At 44.0% G+C, this 18,788-nt stretch overlaps 2 protein-coding genes, 8 non-coding genes and 22 pseudogenes across 10 annotated transcripts in view; 3 read left to right on the top strand and 29 right to left on the bottom strand.

Annotated features, from left to right (window-relative positions):
* The window catches only part of LOC140294513 (protein NLRC3-like), a 1,060,349-nt gene that overhangs the window by 793,163 nt on the left and 248,398 nt on the right, over nt 1-18,788 (top strand). The window lies entirely within an intron of this gene.
* The window catches only part of LOC140278845 (NACHT, LRR and PYD domains-containing protein 3-like), a 228,296-nt gene that overhangs the window by 145,493 nt on the left and 64,015 nt on the right, over nt 1-18,788 (bottom strand). The window lies entirely within an intron of this gene.
* On the top strand, nt 98-216 carry LOC140319284 (5S ribosomal RNA). Its single transcript, XR_011917947.1, has one exon. It is a non-coding gene; the product is annotated as a 5S ribosomal RNA (ribosomal RNA).
* On the bottom strand, nt 7,200-7,318 carry LOC140300956 (5S ribosomal RNA; annotated as a pseudogene).
* On the bottom strand, nt 7,588-7,706 carry LOC140289327 (5S ribosomal RNA; annotated as a pseudogene).
* Nucleotides 7,971-8,089, bottom strand: LOC140301062 (5S ribosomal RNA; annotated as a pseudogene).
* Nucleotides 8,359-8,477, bottom strand: LOC140296619 (5S ribosomal RNA; annotated as a pseudogene).
* LOC140314319 (5S ribosomal RNA) lies at nt 8,747-8,865 on the bottom strand. Its single transcript, XR_011917132.1, has one exon. It is a non-coding gene; the product is annotated as a 5S ribosomal RNA (ribosomal RNA).
* Nucleotides 9,135-9,253, bottom strand: LOC140297730 (5S ribosomal RNA). Its single transcript, XR_011913440.1, has one exon. It is a non-coding gene; the product is annotated as a 5S ribosomal RNA (ribosomal RNA).
* LOC140302520 (5S ribosomal RNA) lies at nt 9,523-9,641 on the bottom strand (annotated as a pseudogene).
* Nucleotides 9,911-10,029, bottom strand: LOC140314392 (5S ribosomal RNA; annotated as a pseudogene).
* On the bottom strand, nt 10,299-10,417 carry LOC140297052 (5S ribosomal RNA; annotated as a pseudogene).
* Nucleotides 10,682-10,800, bottom strand: LOC140301061 (5S ribosomal RNA; annotated as a pseudogene).
* On the bottom strand, nt 11,070-11,188 carry LOC140296933 (5S ribosomal RNA; annotated as a pseudogene).
* LOC140289509 (5S ribosomal RNA) lies at nt 11,458-11,576 on the bottom strand. The gene has a single exon (XR_011912262.1). It is a non-coding gene; the product is annotated as a 5S ribosomal RNA (ribosomal RNA).
* LOC140290661 (5S ribosomal RNA) lies at nt 11,846-11,964 on the bottom strand (annotated as a pseudogene).
* Nucleotides 12,234-12,352, bottom strand: LOC140318408 (5S ribosomal RNA; annotated as a pseudogene).
* LOC140294691 (5S ribosomal RNA) lies at nt 12,916-13,034 on the bottom strand (annotated as a pseudogene).
* Nucleotides 13,301-13,419, bottom strand: LOC140300774 (5S ribosomal RNA; annotated as a pseudogene).
* On the bottom strand, nt 13,690-13,808 carry LOC140301117 (5S ribosomal RNA). The gene has a single exon (XR_011914899.1). It is a non-coding gene; the product is annotated as a 5S ribosomal RNA (ribosomal RNA).
* LOC140299744 (5S ribosomal RNA) lies at nt 14,078-14,196 on the bottom strand (annotated as a pseudogene).
* LOC140303512 (5S ribosomal RNA) lies at nt 14,463-14,581 on the bottom strand. Its single transcript, XR_011915195.1, has one exon. It is a non-coding gene; the product is annotated as a 5S ribosomal RNA (ribosomal RNA).
* Nucleotides 14,851-14,969, bottom strand: LOC140289316 (5S ribosomal RNA). The gene has a single exon (XR_011912244.1). It is a non-coding gene; the product is annotated as a 5S ribosomal RNA (ribosomal RNA).
* On the bottom strand, nt 15,239-15,355 carry LOC140296386 (5S ribosomal RNA; annotated as a pseudogene).
* Nucleotides 15,622-15,740, bottom strand: LOC140293575 (5S ribosomal RNA; annotated as a pseudogene).
* On the bottom strand, nt 16,010-16,128 carry LOC140294949 (5S ribosomal RNA; annotated as a pseudogene).
* LOC140289641 (5S ribosomal RNA) lies at nt 16,398-16,516 on the bottom strand. The gene has a single exon (XR_011912275.1). It is a non-coding gene; the product is annotated as a 5S ribosomal RNA (ribosomal RNA).
* LOC140279519 (5S ribosomal RNA) lies at nt 16,786-16,904 on the bottom strand (annotated as a pseudogene).
* On the bottom strand, nt 17,174-17,292 carry LOC140309260 (5S ribosomal RNA; annotated as a pseudogene).
* Nucleotides 17,559-17,677, bottom strand: LOC140305592 (5S ribosomal RNA; annotated as a pseudogene).
* LOC140300767 (5S ribosomal RNA) lies at nt 17,947-18,065 on the bottom strand (annotated as a pseudogene).
* On the top strand, nt 18,670-18,778 carry LOC140294695 (5S ribosomal RNA; annotated as a pseudogene).

Raw genomic sequence — 18,788 nt, 5'->3', positions numbered from 1 at the left:
TCATTTTTAAACAGTTACATTATATTCTAGAAGTCAGAACACAGTAATAGATGTTGTTTCAGCATCTATAAAAAGCTGATTTGTGACTGATTCTCTCGCTTACGGCCACACCACCCTGAACACGCCCGATCTCGTCCGATCTCGGAAGCTAAGCAGGGTCGGGCCTGGTTAGTACTTGGATGGGAGACCGCCTGGGAATACCAGGTGCTGTAAGCTTTTTACACCTGCAGGAGGCGCTGCTGCTCACTCAACACGGACAGCTTCATGACATACTTCACATCAGGAAGGAAATCACTCAAATAAATTCACTTTTCAATCTTTGTCAAAGACTGGAAATGAGCGCACACATAAACCTCATTTAGGTCACTCTGTCATATCATCTTCCAGCACTGCTCAGCTCACAGTGACTTCATCTGTCTCAATTCTTCTGGATACCAAACACACACAAATATTATTGTCTCACATTAGTCTGCAGACTGTTAACAGATCTTCCTGCAGTCTGCAGATTCATCCCATTTCCTTCCTTCCTAAGAATCCCTGCTGATATCCAAGGTGCTGATCCCAGATCTGCTCAGATGTCCCAGGTTCTCCTCTGCTTTTATCCTCACACACTGAACTGTCTCCTCATCTATGTGTAAACAACCAGAACCCACTGATGTGGGCTCAGAAATAAAGTTTCCAATGTTTTCCAAACACAAATGAATAAATTACAGAGATTTACTGAGGCCAGATAGAAAAAGTGCACGTGCAGCCACTTTAAACTGTCAAACAGGCAACTTTATATCTAACAGCAAACACTGAGAGCTGCTCTGCAGAATAAATACTTTTACTGGTGGAAGTGTTAGTAAATGTTGCTGATGACACTTTGATTATTTTATCTGAGTGAGGTTTTAGATGCAGAGGCCCAAAAAATACTGAGGTCATGAGTCAGAACTTCTAGTCGGGTTCAGGGGCTCCCCTGGAAATTTATTTAATTCCGTTATTTAAATCTGTCCATTTTCAGAGTCTTGGCTGCTCCAGAGAGTTGGCGCTCAGATCCCGGCCGGCAGAAATTGCTGCTCCTTGATTGGATGATTGGTTGGTCCATGGGTGGGCACCGGGTTAATTGTGCAGGCTTTTGAGTAGTTCTCCTTGTTGCTGATTGTTACCATGGGATTGTTTTTCCTGTTTCCTTCTCCTTTGGCTTCTGTGTCCAAATTCCAAATGGAGAGCATGGAAAAATATATGCATTGCAAATGAATATGCAAGAAGAAACCAAATAGATTCAATTAGTGACACACAGAGGTGAGAAGGTAAATAGCACAGACCCTCTCAGCTGTATGTTTCACTTTTTCAACATTAACCAATTTAAGCCCTCTCTTTGGAATTGGTCAATCACACACTCTGGTGTGACTGGATAACTGACTAACCTCATCCACTCATCTTCTTTGCAGAACACAACCATGACAGCGCACACCTGAAGGTTCCACTGAGATTTTAACTCGGATCACTGGATTCAAAGTCCAGAGTGCTGACCTTTCGGCCAAAAATGGGGCAAAAGGGACTGCCCGAAAGGGGGGAAAAGGAAAAAAAGAGGAAGGAGGGGGGGAAAAGAGAGAAAAAGAAAAGGAGAAAAAAGGAGGAAAACGTACACTATATCCACTTTTCTCTATTCTCTTATCTTCTCAACATTGTTTACACACACCTCTGCACTTATTGCAAGGTTTATCATCCATTTAATTTTCATGTTTCTTGTGGGATTCGAACCTGTATTGTGGCAACACCCCAACATACCACAGTGCTTTGGACGTTACTAAAGCCTACTGTAGGGGGCAGCACACAAAATGTGTATAACTGTAAATGTAAATAAGTCTCCCATCATTTTTCCCCTCTTTTTTTGGTACACTCAATTATTTGAGAGACTAGTGTTATAATTGGCTTTGATCTTAGACATTATAAATTCATATTCTGTATTTTCCTAAATGTTCCTAGCTGGTACTTTTCCACTCTGCTCATACTGCACAATCGATGACCTTAAAAGGGTCCAAGACTTTAGAATGACATAAAAAACTGGGTCAGACAAAATATCTCTATTAGAGTAGATAGGTCTGGTACATTAGATCCACGCCTAAAACAGCACTCACACATACACACACATTGTTTATCACATCCACAGAACACAACAAGGACAGCAGCTGGCCTGATCAGGCCACTAAAAACTGGCCAATTATACTCTGACAAGTGTGAAAACAACTTCTGGGAGATAAAGCTGAATATAAATATGGAATGCTTCTTGATATCGGGGCTCGGCCTGACGGATTTCCTGCGGGAGCTCTGGCACTCCGAGTCCAGCTGCAATATACTTTACATGTGACCACTGATAAATACTTTTTTAATAAACGATTTCTCCAGCTTGTTCTTGGGCTTCCAATGAAAAAATCGGGCTAACACTAGCTATCTATCTGTATCACTATTTGTGCAACACAAGTGAATGAAACAAATTCCAAATTGAGCAAAGAAAGTATTTTTAAAAAATCTTTGGTTGAGACAAAGAGTGTTGGGTTTTATTAATAAATGTAAAATAATTCTCCAAGTAATTCTGGCTTCACTTTTGACAATTGCATTAAATGGATGTCACTCACACTCACTGTCGTCCTGTTTTGCAAATGGAAATTAAATAAATTAAATTAAATAAAAACTGTTCTCGGTTCAAGTAAAATGATCAAACTTTATTAACATTGTAACAATAATCACACAGTAACAGACGAGCAATCATCTGCGAACAGACAGACAGACAGACACTTAATGTAAACTTAACGCCGCAGTTAAAACGCCGCATGAAATGGAAGCTGTCCAAGCGCACTGCAGACCTCCATGGGTGGAAGAGTTTGACCACTGAAGACACACCTGTGAAAAACAAAGTCAGCCGCTGCCCAATTGCCAGTACCCCTCCTCCCACAAGTGGAGTGGTAACAGTGTGTGTGTGTGTGTGTGTGGCACACAGTTTTTCAAACGTATATTTGATAAAGAATTTTATCATTTTTACCCACCTGACTGGCTGCAGCAGTCCCGGTCAACATAGATGACCTCAGGTTCAGCTTGGCCCGCATTCTTGTATCGAGTGACGATGCCATGGCACAACTCTTCCAACCCTGCACCTTCACCCGTCGTCAGAACAGAGTTCAGAACCTGGCCAAACTCGTTGCCGATGTTTGTCATCCATGCAGCACTGTCCCCAATAGCACCAGCCAGCTTCTTGGTGATCTGTAAAACAAACACTACTTTCAAACTGTTTGTTGTAATTATACACGTGTGCATGTGTCAAACCGACATTCACGCACTTGCACCTGTTATCATATTCCTCTTTTTTTTGGGGGGGGGGGGCAATAAATATAGCTTTCCCAGTGATAACTACTAATACAACCGATTCTCCGCAACAACCAAAAGATTCATCGCACACAAGGCCTTGAAATTGATTTTGGTCAAGACAGACACATTTGATGACAATGTGGGGGAGGAGGTTTCAGAATATGAAGATCAAATTCAGAGTCTGACAGTGACTTTTAGAAGAGGATGACATTAATCATCAGCTATCTCCTAAATGAGAATGAACCACAGCTAGACAGCAGCAGGCCCCAGGACCAAGTGGTCAGCAGCCGAGCTGAGATTGAGATCTTACTTATGTTTTGTAAATGTTCAAAGTTGTAAAAAAGTTGTAAATGAATAATACATGATAGTTATACCAAAAAACCTTGTTGTTTATATTGCTTGAAATTGGGTTGAAGTAAACATCTGTAGAGTATTTTAACATAAAATTGTTTGATTGTGTTGAATTAAAAACCCCAAAAATGCAGCGGGTCCACCAGACCAACAAACATTGCTTGAGTAACAAAAATATGACCAGAAAACAAGGGTTAATACATCTGGACACATCTGTCTGCTCTGCTCAAACACATAACCAGGCTCCGTTACCAGAGTGGAGAAAACGCCACAGATAGCCGATTAATTACTATTGCACTGACGGACAATAAATGCAAAAAAAGATAGTTCAAATCTTAAGGCTTTCCCCGAGGAATCGGCAGAGTTTATAAGGCAAATAAACAAAAAAATAAGTTACTATTTGTCTTCTGATTCTGTCATATCACTAACATCCCCACCGTCGCCACACAATGCTGGTATGAACAGCGACGCTATTACAGGCAGAACTTCCATTGGCAAAATGGCTACGATTGTTAAACCGTGGGACAAACAATATGCAATTTAATCTTCCGTCCTCTCGGCACTTTATCCAAGTTGTATTTCAACTTCCTTGTAACGTAGCCATTTTGCCAATGGAAGTTCTGCCTGTAATAGCGTCGCTGTTCATACCAGCATTGTGTGGCGACGGTGGGGATGTCAGTGATATGACAGAATCAGAAGACAAATAGTAACTTATTTTTTTGTTTATTTGCCTTATAAACTCTGCCGATTACTCGGGGAAAGCCTTAAGATTTGAACTATCTTTTTTTGCATTTATTGTCCGTCAGTGCAATAGTAATTAATCGGCTATCTGTGGCGTTTTCTCCACTCTGGTAACGGAGCCTGGTTATGTGTTTGAGCAGAGCAGACAGATGTGTCCAGATGTATTAACCCTTGTTTTCTGGTCATATTTTTGTTACTCAAGCAATGTTTGTTGGTCTGGTGGACCCGCTGCATTTTTGGGGTTTTTAATTCAACACAATCAAACAATTTTATGTTAAAATACTCTACAGATGTTTACTTCATCCCAATTTCAAGCAATATAAACAACAAGGTTTTTTGGTATAACTATCATGTATTATTCATTTACAACTTTTTTACAACTTTGAACATTTACAAAACATAAGTAAGATCTCAATCTCAGCTCGGCTGCTGACCACTTGGTCCTGGGGCCTGCTGCTGTCTAGCTGTGGTTCATTCTCATTTAGGAGATAGCTGATGATTAATGTCATCCTCTTCTAAAAGTCACTGTCAGACTCTGAATTTGATCTTCATATTCTGAAACCTCCTCCCCCACATTGTCATCAAATGTGTCTGTCTTGACCAAAATCAATTTCAAGGCCTTGTGTGCGATGAATCTTTTGGTTGTTGCGGAGAATCGGTTGTATTAGTAGTTATCACTGGGAAAGCTATATTTATTGCCCCCCCCCAAAAAAAAGAGGAATATGATAACAGGTGCAAGTGCGTGAATGTCGGTTTGACACATGTGTATAATTACAACAAACAGTTTGAAAGTAGTGTTTGTTTTACAGATCACCAAGAAGCTGGCTGGCGCTATTGGGGACAGTGCTGCATGGATGACAAACATCGGCAACGAGTTTGGCCAGGTTCTGAACTCTGTTCTGACGACGGGTGAAGGTGCAGGGTTGGAAGAGTTGTGCCATGGCATCGTCACTCGATACAAGAATGCGGGCCAAGCTGAACCTGAGGTCATCTATGTTGACCGGGACTGCTGCAGCCAGTCAGGTGGGTGAAAATGATAAAATTCTTTATCAAATATACATTTGAAAAACTGTGTGCCACACACACTGTTACCACTCCACTTGTGGGAGGAGTGGTACTGGCAATTGGGCAGCGGCTGACTTTGTTTTTCACAGGTGTGTCTTCAGTGGTCAAACTCTTCCACCCATGGAGGTCTGCAGTGCGCTTGGACAGCTTCCATTTCATGCGGCGTTTTAACTGCGGCGTTAAGTTTACATTAAGTGTCTGTCTGTCTGTTCGCAGATGATTGCTCGTCTGTTACTGTGTGATTATTGTTACAATGTTAATAAAGTTTGATCATTTTACTTGAACCAAGAACAGCCTTCACATTTTTATTTAATTTCCATTTGCAAAACAGGACGACAATGAGTGTGAGTGACATCCATTTAATGCAATTGTCAAAAGTGAAGCCAGAATTACTTGGAGAATTATTTTACATTTATTAATAAAACCCAACACTCTTTGTCTCAACCAAAGATTTTTTAAAAATACTTTCTTTGCTCAATTTGGAATTTGTTTCATTCACTTGTGTTGCACAAATAGTGATACAGATAGATAGCTAGTGTTAACCCGATTTTTTCATTGGAAGCCCAAGAACAAGCTGGAGAAATCGTTTATTAAAAAAGTATTTATCAGTGGTCACATAGTAAAGTATATTGCAGCTGGACTCGGAGTGCCAGAGCTCCCGCAGGAAATCCGTCAGGCCAAGCCCCGATATCCGGAAACATGTCATATTTATATTCAGCTTTATCTCACAGAAGTTGTTTTCACACTTGTCAGAGTATAATCGGCCAGTTTTTAGTGGCATGATCAGGCCAGTTGCTGTCCTTGTTGTGTTCTTTGGATGTGAGAAACAATGTGTGTGTATGTGTGAGTGCTGTTTTAGGCGTGGATCTAATGTACCAGACCTATCTACTCTACTAGAGATGTTTTGTCTGACCCAGTTGTTTATGTCATTCTAAAGTCTTGGACCCTTTTAAGGTCATCGATTGTGCAGTATGAGCAGAGTGGAAAAGTACCAGCTAGGAACATTTAGGAAAATACAGAATATGAATTTATAATGTCTAAGATCAAAGCCAATTATAACACTAGTCTCTCAAATAATTGAGTGTACCAAAAAAAGAGGGGAAAAATGATGGGAGACTTATTTACATTTACAGTTATACACATTTTGTGTGCTGCCCCCTACAGTAGGCTTTAGTAACGTCCAAAGCACTGTGGTATGTTGGGGTGTTGCCACAATACAGGTTCGAATCCCACAAGAAACATGAAAATTAAATGGATGATAAACCTTGCAATAAGTGCAGAGGTGTGTGTAAACAATGTTGAGAAGATAAGAGAATAGAGAAAAGTGGATATAGTGTACGTTTTCCTCCTTTTTTCTCCTTTTCTTTTTCTCTCCCCCCCCCCCCCCCCCCTCCTTCCTCTTTTTTTCCTTTTCCCCCCTTTCGGGCAGTCCCTTTTGCCCCATTTTAAACCTTGCAATAAGTGCAGAGGTGTGTGTAAACAATGTTGAGAAGATAAGAGAATAGAGAAAAGTGGATATAGTGTACGTTTTCCTCCTTTTTTCTCCTTTTCTTTTTCTCCCCCCCCCCCCCCTCCTTCCTCTTTTTTTCCTTTTCCCCCCTTTCGGGCAGTCCCTTTTGCCCCATTTTCTCATGTGTCACAGGGTGATCAGACGTTGCAACAAAAGACATGCAGGTGGTAGAGAGAAGAGAAAAAGCTTACAGCACCTGGTATTCCCAAGCGGTCTCCCATCCAAGTACTAACCAGGCCCAACCCTGCTTGGTTTCCGAGATCAGACGAGGTTGGGCATGGTCAGGGTGGTGTGGACGTAAGCAACAATATCTATGAACAATCTGCATTATATAGGTACTGGAATCATACGGTTCCTCTATGTAACCAGATAATTGCCGAGAAAGGCTAACTTGTAGTGGGCACATCTTCATCCCTGATGTGATTATTACCTGCAGTTGAAACTGAGAATCTCAGATCACTTTGTGTCTGCCAACAAAGCAGCAGCAGCTGAAGATGACCAACTTCCTCATGTGTCACATGGTGATCAGACGTTGCAACAAAAGACATGCAGGTGGTAGAGAGAAGAGAAAAAGCTTACAGCACCTGGTATTCCCAAGCGGTCTCCCATCCAAGTCATAACCAGAACCAACCCTGCTTGGCTTCCGAGATCAGACGAGGTCGGGCATATTCAGGGTGGTGTGGCTGTAAGCAACAATGTCAGTCACAAATGTGCATTATATCGCTACTGGAATCATACAGTTCCTCTATGTAACCAGATAATTGCCGAGAAAGGTTAACTTGTAGTGGGCACATCTTCATCCCTGATGTGATTATTACCTGCAATTGAAACTGAGACTCTCAGATCACTTCGTGTCTGCCAACAAAGCAGCAGCAGCTGAAGATGACCAACTTCCTCATGTGTCACATGGTGATCAGACGTTGCAACAAAAGACTTGCAGGTGGTAGAGAGAAAAAGCTTACAGCACCTGGTATTCCCAAGCAGTCTCCCATCCAAGTACTAACAAGGCCCAACCCTGCTTGGCTTTCGAGATCAGACGAGGTCGGGCATATTCAGGGTGGTGTGGCCGTAAGCAACGATGTCTGTGACATATTAGCATTATATCGGTACTGGAATCATACAGTTCCTCTATGTAACCAGATAATTGCAGAGAAAGGCTGATATGTAGTGGGCACATCTTCATCCCTGATATGATTATTACCTGCAGTGGAAACTGAGACTCTCAGATCACTTCGTGTCTGCCAACAAAGCAGTAGCAGCTGAAGATGACCAACTTCCTCATGTGTCAGAGGGTGATCAGACGTTGCAACAAAAGACATCCAGGTGGTAGAGAGAAGAGAAAAAGCTTACAGCACCTGGTATTCCCAAGCAGTCTCTCATCCAAGTACTAACCAGGCCCAAACCTGCTTGGCTTCAGAGATCAGACGATGTCGGGGATATTCAGGGTGGTGTGGCAGTAAGCAACAATGTCTGTCACAAATGTGCATTATATAGGTACTGGAATCATACAGTTCCTCGATGTAACCAGATAATTGCCGAGAAAGGCTAACTTGTAGTGGGCACATCTTCATCCCTGATGTGATTATTATCTGCAGTTGAAACTGAGACTCTCAGATCACTTCGTGTCTGCCAACAAAGCAGCAGCAGCTGAAGATGACCAACTTCTTCATGTGTCACAGGGTGATCAGACGTTGCAACAAAAGACATGCACGTGGTAGAGAGAAGAGAAAAAGCTTACAGCACCTGGTATTCCCAAGCGGTCTCCCATCCAAGTACTAACCAGGCCCAACCCTGCTTGGCTTCCGAGATCAGACGAGGTCGGGCATGTTCAGGGTGGTGTGGCCGTAAGTAACAATGTCTGTGACAAATGTGCATTATATCGGTACTGGAATCATACAGTTCCTCTATGTAACCAGATAATTGCCGAGAAAGGCTAACTTGTAGTGGGCACATCTTCATCCCTGATGTTATTATTACCTGCAGTTGAAACTGAGACTCTCAGATCACTTCGTGTCTGCCAACAAAGCAGCAGCAGCTGAAGATGACCAACTTCCTCATGTGTCACAGGGTGATCAGACGTTGCAACAAAAGACATGCATGTGGTAGAGAGAAGAGAAAAAGCTTACAGCACCTGGTATTCCCAAGCGGTCTCCCATCCAAGTACTAACCAGGCCCAACCTTGCTTGGCTTCCGAGATCAGACGAGGTCGGGCATATTCAGGGTGGTGTGGCTGTAAGAAACAATGTCTGTCACAAATGTGCATTATATAGGTACTGGAATCATACGGTTACTCTATGTAACCAGATAATTGCAGAGAAAGGCTGATATGTAGTGGTCACATCTTCATCCCTGATGTGATTATTACCTGCAGTTGAAACTGAGATTCTCAGATCACTTCGTGTCTGCCAACAAAGCAGCAGCAGCTGAAGATGACCAACTTCCTCATGTGTCACAGGGTGATCAGACGTTGCAACAAAAGACATGCATGTGGTAGAGAGAAGAGAAAAAGCTTACAGGACCTGGTATTCCCAAGCGGTCTCCCATCCAAGTACTAACCAGGCCCAACCTTGCTTGGCTTCAGAGATCAGATGAGGTCGGGCATATTCAGGGTGGTGTGGCCGTAAGCAACAATATCTGTGAACAATGTGCATTATATAGGCACTGGAATCATACGGTTACTCTATGTAACCAGATAATTGCAGAGAAAGGCTGATATGTAGTGGGCACATCTTCATCCCTGATGTGATTATTACCTGCAGTTGAAACTGAGTCTCTCAGATCACTTCGTGTCTGCCAACAAAGCAGCAGCAGCTGAAGATGACCAACTTCCTCATGTGTCACAGGGTGATCAGACGTTGCAACAAAAGACTTGCAGGTGGTAGAGAGAAGAGAAAAAGCTTACAGTACCTGGTATTCCCAAGCGGTCTCCCATCCAAGTACTAACCAGGCCCAACCCTGCTTGGTTTCCGAGATCAGACGAGGTTGGGCATGGTCAGGGTGGTGTGGACGTAAGCAACAATATCTATGAACAATCTGCATTATATAGGTACTGGAATCATACGGTTCCTCTATGTAACCAGATAATTGCCGAGAAAGGCTAACTTGTAGTGGGCACATCTTCATCCCTGATGTGATTATTACCTGCAGTTGAAACTGAGAATCTCAGATCACTTTGTGTCTGCCAACAAAGCAGCAGCAGCTGAAGATGACCAACTTCCTCATGTGTCACATGGTGATCAGACGTTGCAACAAAAGACATGCAGGTGGTAGAGAGAAGAGAAAAAGCTTACAGCACCTGGTATTCCCAAGCGGTCTCCCATCCAAGTCATAACCAGGCCCAACCCTGCTTGGCTTCCGAGATCAGACGAGGTCGGGCATATTCAGGGTGGTGTGGCTGTAAGCAACAATGTCAGTCACAAATGTGCATTATATCGCTACTGGAATCATACAGTTCCTCTATGTAACCAGATAATTGCCGAGAAAGGTTAACTTGTAGTGGGCACATCTTCATCCCTGATGTGATTATTACCTGCAGTTGAAACTGAGACTCTCAGATCACTTCGTGTCTGCCAACAAAGCAGCAGCAGCTGAAGATGACCAACTTCCTCATGTGTCACATGGTGATCAGACGTTGCAACAAAAGACATGCAGGTGGTAGAGAGAAAAAGCTTACAGCACCTGGTATTCCCAAGCAGTCTCCCATCCAAGTACTAACAAGGCCCAACCCTGCTTGGCTTTCGAGATCAGACGAGGTCGGGCATATTCAGGGTGGTGTGGCCGTAAGCAACGATGTCTGTGACAAATTAGCATTATATCGGTACTGGAATCATACAGTTCCTCTATGTAACCAGATAATTGCAGAGAAAGGCTGATATGTAGTGGGCACATCTTCATCCCTGATATGATTATTACCTGCAGTGGAAACTGAGACTCTCAGATCACTTCGTGTCTGCCAACAAAGCAGTAGCAGCTGAAGATGACAAACTTCCTCATGTGTCAGAGGGTGATCAGACGTTGCAACAAAAGACATCCAGGTGGTAGAGAGAAGAGAAAAAGCTTACAGCACCTGGTATTCCCAAGCAGTCTCTCATCCAAGTACTAACCAGGCCCAAACCTGCTTGGCTTCGGAGATGAGACGATGTCGGGGATATTCAGGGTGGTGTGGCAGTAAGCAACAATGTCTGTCACAAATGTGCATTATATAGGTACTGGAATCATACAGTTCCTCTATGTAACCAGATAATTGCCGAGAAAGGCTAAATTGTAGTGGGCACATCTTCATCCCTGATGTGATTATTATCTGTAGTTGAAACTGAGACTCTCAGATCACTTCGTGTCTGCCAACAAAGCAGCAGCAGCTGAAGATGACCAACTTCCTCATGTGTCACAAGGTGATCAGACGTTGCAACAAAAGACATGCAGGTGGTAGAGAGAAGAGAAAAAGCTTACAGCACCTGGTATTCCCAAGCGGTCTCCCATCCAAGTACTAACCAGGCCCAACCCTGCTTGGCTTCCGAGATCAGACGAGGTCGGGTATGTTCAGGGTGGTGTGGCCGTAAGCAACAATATCTGTGAACAATGTGCATTATATAGGTACTGGAATCATACGGTTACTCTATGTAACCAGATAATTGCCGAGAAAGGCTGATATGTAGTGGGCACATCTTCATCCCTGATGTGATTATTACCTGCAGTTGAAACTGAGACTCTCAGATCACTTCATGTCTGCCAACAAAGCAGCAGCAGCTGAAGATGACCAACTTCCTCATGTGTCACAGGGTGATCAGACGTTGCAACAAAAGACATGCAGATGGTAGAGAGAAGAGAAAAAGCTTACAGCACCTGGCATTCCCAAGGAGTCTCCCATCCAAGTACTAATCAGGCCCAACCCTGCTTGGCTTCCGAGATTAGACGAGGTCTGGCATATTCAGGGTGGTGTGTCCGTAAGCAACAATATCTGTGAACAATGTGCATTATGTAGGTACTGGAATCATATGGTTACTCTATGTAACCAGATAATTGCAGAGAAAGAATGATATGTAGTGGGCACATCTTAATCCCTGATGTGATTATTACCTGCAGTTGAAACTGAGACTCTCAGATCACTTCGTGTCTGCCAACAAAGCAGCAGCAGCTGAAGATGACCAACTTCCTCATGTGTCACAGGGTGATCAGACGTTGCAACAAAAGACATGCAGGTGGTAGAGAGAAGAGAAAAAGCTTACAGCACCTGGTATTCCCAAGCGGTCTCCCATCCAAGTACTAACCAGGCCCAACCCTGCTCGGCTTCCGAGATCAGACGAGGTTGGGCATGTTCAGGGTGGTGTGGACGTAAGCAACAATATCTATGAACAATCTGCATTATATAGGTACTGGAATCATACGGTTCCTCTATGTAACCAGATAATTGCCGAGAAAGGCTAACTTGTAGTGGGCACATCTTCATCCCTGATGTGATTATTATCTGTAGTTGAAACTGAGACTCTCAGATCACTTTGTGTCTGCCAACAAAGCAGCAGCTGAAGATGACCAACTTCCTCATGTGTCAGAGGGTGATCAGACGTTGCAACAAAAGACATCCAGGTGGTAGAGAGAAAAGAAAAAGCTTACAGCACCTGGTATTCCCAAGCGGTCTCCCATCCAAGTACTAACCAGGCCCAACCCTGCTTGGCTTCCGAGATTACTCTATGTAACCAGATAATTGCCGAGAAAGGCTGATATGTAGTGGGCACATGTTCATCCCTGATGTGATTATTACCAGCAGTTGAAACTGAGACTCTCAGATCACTTCGTGTCTGCCAACAAAGCAGCAGCAGCTGAAGATGACCAACTTCCTCATGTGTCACAGGGTGATCAGACGTTGCAACAAAAGACATTTAAGTGGTAGAGAGAAGAGAAAAAGCTTACAGGACCTGGTATTCCCAAGCGGTCTCCCATCCAAGCACTAACCAGGCCCAATCCTGCTTGGCTTCCGGGATCAGACGAGGTGGGGTATATTCAGGGTGGTGTGGCCGTAAGCAACAATATCTGTGAACAATGTGCATTATATAGGTACTGGAATCATACAGTTCCTCTATGTAACCAGATAATTGCCGAGAAAGGCTAACTTGTAGTGGGCACATCTTCATCCCTGATGTGATTATTACCTGCAGTTGAAACTGAGACTCTCAGATCACTTCGTGTCTGCCAACAAAGCAGCAGCTGAAGATGACCAACTTCCTCATGTGTCACAGGGTGATCAGACGTTGCAACAAAAGACATGCAGGTGGATGAGAGAAGAGAAAAAGCTTACAGCACCTGGTATCCCCAAGCGGTCTCCCATCCAAGTACTAACCAGGCCCAACCCTGCTTGGCTTCCGAGATCAGACGAGGTCGGGCATGTTCAGGGTGATGTGGTCGTAAGCAACAATGTCTGTGACAAATGTGCATTATATAGGTACTGGAATCATACAGTTCCTCTATGTAACCAGATAATTGCCGAGAAAGGCTGATATGTAGTGGGCACATCTTCATCCCTGATGTGATTATTACCTGCAGTGGAAACTGAGACTCTCAGATCACTTCGTGTCTGCCAAACAAAGCAGTAGCAGCTGAAGATGACCAACTTCCTCATGTGTCACAGTGTGATCAGACGTTGCAACAAAAGAAATACAGGTGGTAGAGAGAAGAGAAGAAGCTTACAGCACCTGGTATTCCCAAGCGGTCTCCCACCCAAGTACTAACCAGGCCCAACCCTGCTTGGCTTCCGAGATCAGACGAGGTCGGGTATATTCAGGGTGGTGTGGCAGTAAGCAACAATGTATGTCACAAATGTGAATTATATAGGTACTGGAATCATACAGTTCCTCGATGTAACCAGATAATTGCAGAGAAAGGCTAACTTGTAGTGGGCACATCTTCATCCCTGATGTGATTATTATCTGTAGTTGAAACTGAGACTCTCAGATCACTTCGTGTCTGCCAACAATCCAGCAGCAGCTGAAGATGACCAACTTCCTCATGTGTCACAGGGTGATCAGACGTTGCAACAAAAGACATGCAGGTGGTAGAGAGAAGAGAAAAAGCTTACAGCACCTGGTATTCCCAAGCGGTCTCCCATCCAAGTACTAACCAGGCCCAACCCTGCTTGGCTTCCGAGATCAGACGAGGTTGGGAATGTTCAGGGTGGTGTGGACGTAAGCAACAATATCTATGAACAATCTGCATTATATAGGTACTGGAATCATACGGTTCCTCTATGTAACCAGATAATTGCCGAGAAAGGCTAACTTGTAGTGGGCACATCTTCATCCTTGATGTGTTTATTATCTGTAGTTGAAACTGAGAATCTCAGATCACTTTGTGTCTGCCAACAAAGCAGCAGCTGAAGATGACCAACTTCCTCATGTGTCAGAGGGTGATCAGACGTTGCAACAAAAGACATCCAGGTGGTAGAGAGAAAAGAAAAAGCTTACAGCACCTGGTATTCCCAAGCGGTCTCCCATCCAAGTACTAACCAGGCCCAACCCTGCTTGAATTCCGAGATCAGACGAGATCAGGCATATTCAGGGTGGTGTGGCCGTATGCAACAATGTGTTTGACAAAAGTGCATTATATCGGTACTGGAATCATACAGTTCCTCTATGTAACCAGATAATTGCAGAGAAAGGCTAACTTGTAGTGGGCACATCTTCTTCCCTGACGTGATTATTATCTTCAGTTGAAACTTAGAATCTCAGATCACTTCGTGTCTGCCAACAAAGCAGCAGCAGCTGAAGATGACCAACTTCCTCATGTGTCACAGGGTGATCAGACGTTGCAACAAAAGACATGCAGGTGGCAGAGAGAAGAGAAAAAACTTACAGCCCCTGGTATTCCCAAGCGGTCTCCCATCCAAGTACTAACCAGGCCCAACCCTGCTTGGCTTCCGAGATCAGACGAGGTCGGGTATATTCAGGGTGGTGTGGCCGTAAGAATCAATATCTGTGAACAATGTGCATTATATAGGTACTGGAATCATACGGTTACTCTATGTAACCAGATAATTGCCGAGAAAGGCTGATATGTAGTAGGCACATCTTCATCCCTGATGTGATTATTACCAGCAGTTGAAACTGAGACTCTCAGATCACTTCGTGTCTGCCAACAAAGCAGCAGCAGCTGAAGATGACCAACTTCCTCATGTGTCACAGGGTGATCAGACGTTGCAACAAAAGACATGCAGGTGGTAGAGAGAAGATAAAAAGCTTACAGCACCTGGTATTCGCAAGCAGTCCCATCCAAGTACTAACCAGGCCCAAACCTGCTTGAATTCCTAGATCAGACGAGGTCGGGCATATTCATGGTGGTGTGGCCGTAAGCAACAATATCTGTGAACAATGTGCATTATATAGGTACTGGAATCATACGGTTACTCTATGTAACCAGATAATTGCCGAGAAAGGCTGATATGTAGTGGGCACATCTTGATCCCTGATGTGATTATTACCTGCAGTTGAAACTGAGACTCTCAGATCACTTCGTGTCTGCCAACAAAGCAGCAGCTGAAGATGACCAACTTCCTCATGTGTCACAGGGTGATCAGACGTTGCAACAAAAGACATGCAGGTGGCAGAGAGAAGAGAAAAAGCTTACAGGACCTGGTATTCCCAAGCGGTCTCCCATCCAAGCACTAACCAGGCCCAATCCTGCTTGGCTTCCGGGATCAGACGAGGTTGGGTATATTCAGGGTGGTGTGGCTGTAAGCAACAATGTCTGTCACAAATGTGCATTATATAGGTACTAGAATCATACAGTTCCTCGATGTAACCAGATAATTGCCGCGAAAGGCTAAATTGTAGTGGGCACATCTTCATCCTTGATGTGATTATTATCTGTAGTTGAAACTGAGACTTTCAGATCACTTCGTGTCTGCCAACAAAGCAGCAGCAGCTGAAGATGACCAACTTCCTCATGTGTCACAGGGTGATCAGACGTTGCAACAAAAGACATGCAGGTTGTAGAGAGAAGAGAAAAAGCTTACAGCACCTGGTATTCCCAAGCAGTCTCCCATTCAAGTACTAAAAAGGCCCAACCCCTTTTGGCTTCCTAGATCAGACGAGGTCGGGTATGTTCAGGGTGGTGTGGCCGTAAGCAACAATGGCTGTCACCAATGTGCATTATATACGTACTGGAATCATACGGTTACTCTTTGTAACCAGATAATTGCCGAGAAAGGTTGATATGTAGTGGGCACATCTTCATCCCTGATGTGATTATTACCTGCAGTTGAAACTGAGACTCTCAGATCACTTTGTGTCTGCCAATAAAGCAGCAGCAGCTGAAGATGACCAACTTCCTCATGTGTCACAGGGTGATCAGATGTTGCAACAAAAGACATGCAGGTGGCAGAGAGAAGAGAAAAAGCTTACAGCACCTGGTATTCCCAAGCAGTCTCCCATCCAAGTACCAACCAGGCCCAACCCTGCTTGGCTTCCGAGATCAGACGAGGTCGGGTATATTCAGGGTGGTGTGGCCGTAAGCAACAATGTCTGTAACAATTGTGCATTATATAGGTAATGGAATCATACAGTTATACTATGTAACCAGATAATTGCCGAGAAAGGCTGATATGTAGTGGGCACATCTTCATCCCTGATGTGATTATTACCTGCAGTTGAAACTGAGACTCTCAGATCACTTCGTGTCTGCCAACAAAGCAGCAGCAGCTGAAGATGACCAACTTCCTCATGTGTCACAGGGTGATCAGACATTGCAACAAAAGACATGCAGGTGGTAGAGAGAAGAGAAAAAGCTTACAGCACCTGGTATTCCCAAGCAGTCTCCCATACAAGTACTAACCAGGCCCAACCCTGCTTGGCTTCCGAGATCAGACGAGGTTGGGCATGTTCAGGGTGGTGTAGTCGTAAGCAACAATGTCTTTGACAAATGTGCATTATATAGGTACTGGAATCATACAGTTACTCTATGTAACCAGATGATTGCCGAGAAAGGCTGATATGTAGTGGGCACATCTTCATCCCTGATGTGATTATTACCTGCAGTTGAAACTGAGACTCTCAGATCACTTCGTGTCTGCCAACAAAGCAGCAGCAGCTGAAGATGACCAACTTCCTCATGTGTCACAGGGTGATCAGACGTTGCAACAAAAGACATGCAGGTGGTAGAGAGAAGAGAAAAAGCTTAAAGCCCCTGGTATTCCCAAGCGGTCTCCCATCCAAGTACTAAACAGGCCCAACCTTGCTTGGCTTCCGAGATCAGACGAGGTCGGGTATGTTCAGGGTGGTGTGGCTGTAAGCAACAATGTCTGTGACAAATGTGCATTATATACGTACTGGAATCATACAGTTCCTCGATGTAACCAGATAATTGCAGAGACAGGCTAAATTGTAGTGGGCACATCTTCATCCCTGATGTGATTATTACCTGCAGTTGAAACTGAGACTCTCAGATCACTTCGTGTCTGCCAACAAAGCAGCAGCTGAAGATGACCAACTTCCTCATGTGTCACAGGGTGATCAGACGTTGCAACAAAAGACATGCAGGTGCTAGAGAGAAGAGAAAAAGCTTACAGCACCTGGTATTCCCAAGCAGTCTCCCATCCAAGTACTAACCAGGCCCAACCCTGCTTGGCTTCCGAGATCAGACGAGGTTGGGCATGTTCAGGGTAGTGTAGCCGTAAGCAACAATGTCTTTGACAAATGTGCATTATATAGGTACTGGAATCATACGGTTACTCTATGTAACCAGATGATTGCCGAGAAAGGCTGATATGTAGTGGGCACATCTTCATCCCTGATGTGATTATTACCTGCAGTTGAAACTGAGACTCTCAGATCACTTTGTGTCTGCCAACAAAGCAGCAGCAGCTGAAGATGACCAACTTCCTCATGTGTCACAGGGTGATAAGACGTTGCAACAAAAGACATGCAGGTGCTAGAGAGAAGAGAAAAAGCTTACAGCACCTGGTATTCCCAAGCAGTCTCCCATTCAAGTACTAAAAAGGCCCAACCCTGCTTGGCTTCCGAGATCAGACGAGGTCGGGTATGTTCAGGGTGGTGTGGCCGTAAGCAACAATGTCTGTGACAAATGTGCATTATATAGGTACTGGAATCATACAGTTCCTCTATGTAACCAGATGATTGCAGAAAAAGGCTAACTTGTAGTGGGCACATCTTCTTCCCTGTCGTGATTATTCTCTGCAGCTGAAACTGAGACTCTCAGATCACTTCATGTCTGCCAACAAAGCAGCAGCAGCTGAAGATGACCAATTTCCTCATGTGTCCAAGATCGGACGTGTTCAGGGTGGTTTGGCTGTAAGCAAAAGTCACCATGAGAAATATATATTATATAGCTGCTGGAACCATATGTTTCTTCTAGTTTTTCACATAATTGGCTTGAGAGGCTGATGTTGATCCTGCACATGTTCTTCTCTTGTGTTGGTTCTCTGCAGCTGAAAGTGAGACTCTCAGATAACTTTGTGTCTGTCGACCTCTTCTGTTCCCTGTGTGTAGTTTTGTGTTCAGCGTCACACAGAGAGACCGAGGCTGCTTAGTTAGATGAAATCATCACAAATTGCTCATTTTTAAACAGTTACATTATATTTTAGAAGTCAGAACACAGTAATAGATGTTGTTTCAGCATCTATAAAAAGCTGATTTGTGACTGATTATCTCGCTTACGGCCATACCACCCTGAACACGCCCGATCTCGGAAGCTAAGCAGGGTCGGGCCTGGTTAGTACTTGGATGGGAGACCGCCTGGGAATACCAGGTGCTGTAAGCTTTTTACACCT

Source organism: Leuresthes tenuis, unplaced genomic scaffold (assembly GCF_036924035.1).
Source record: "Leuresthes tenuis unplaced genomic scaffold, fLeuTen1.0.hap1 SCAF_1, whole genome shotgun sequence".
NCBI classification, from domain to species: Eukaryota; Metazoa; Chordata; class Actinopteri; order Atheriniformes; family Atherinopsidae; genus Leuresthes; species Leuresthes tenuis.
Note: the sequence above shows the minus strand (reverse complement) of the source record. Positions and strands in the feature narration are given on the sequence as shown.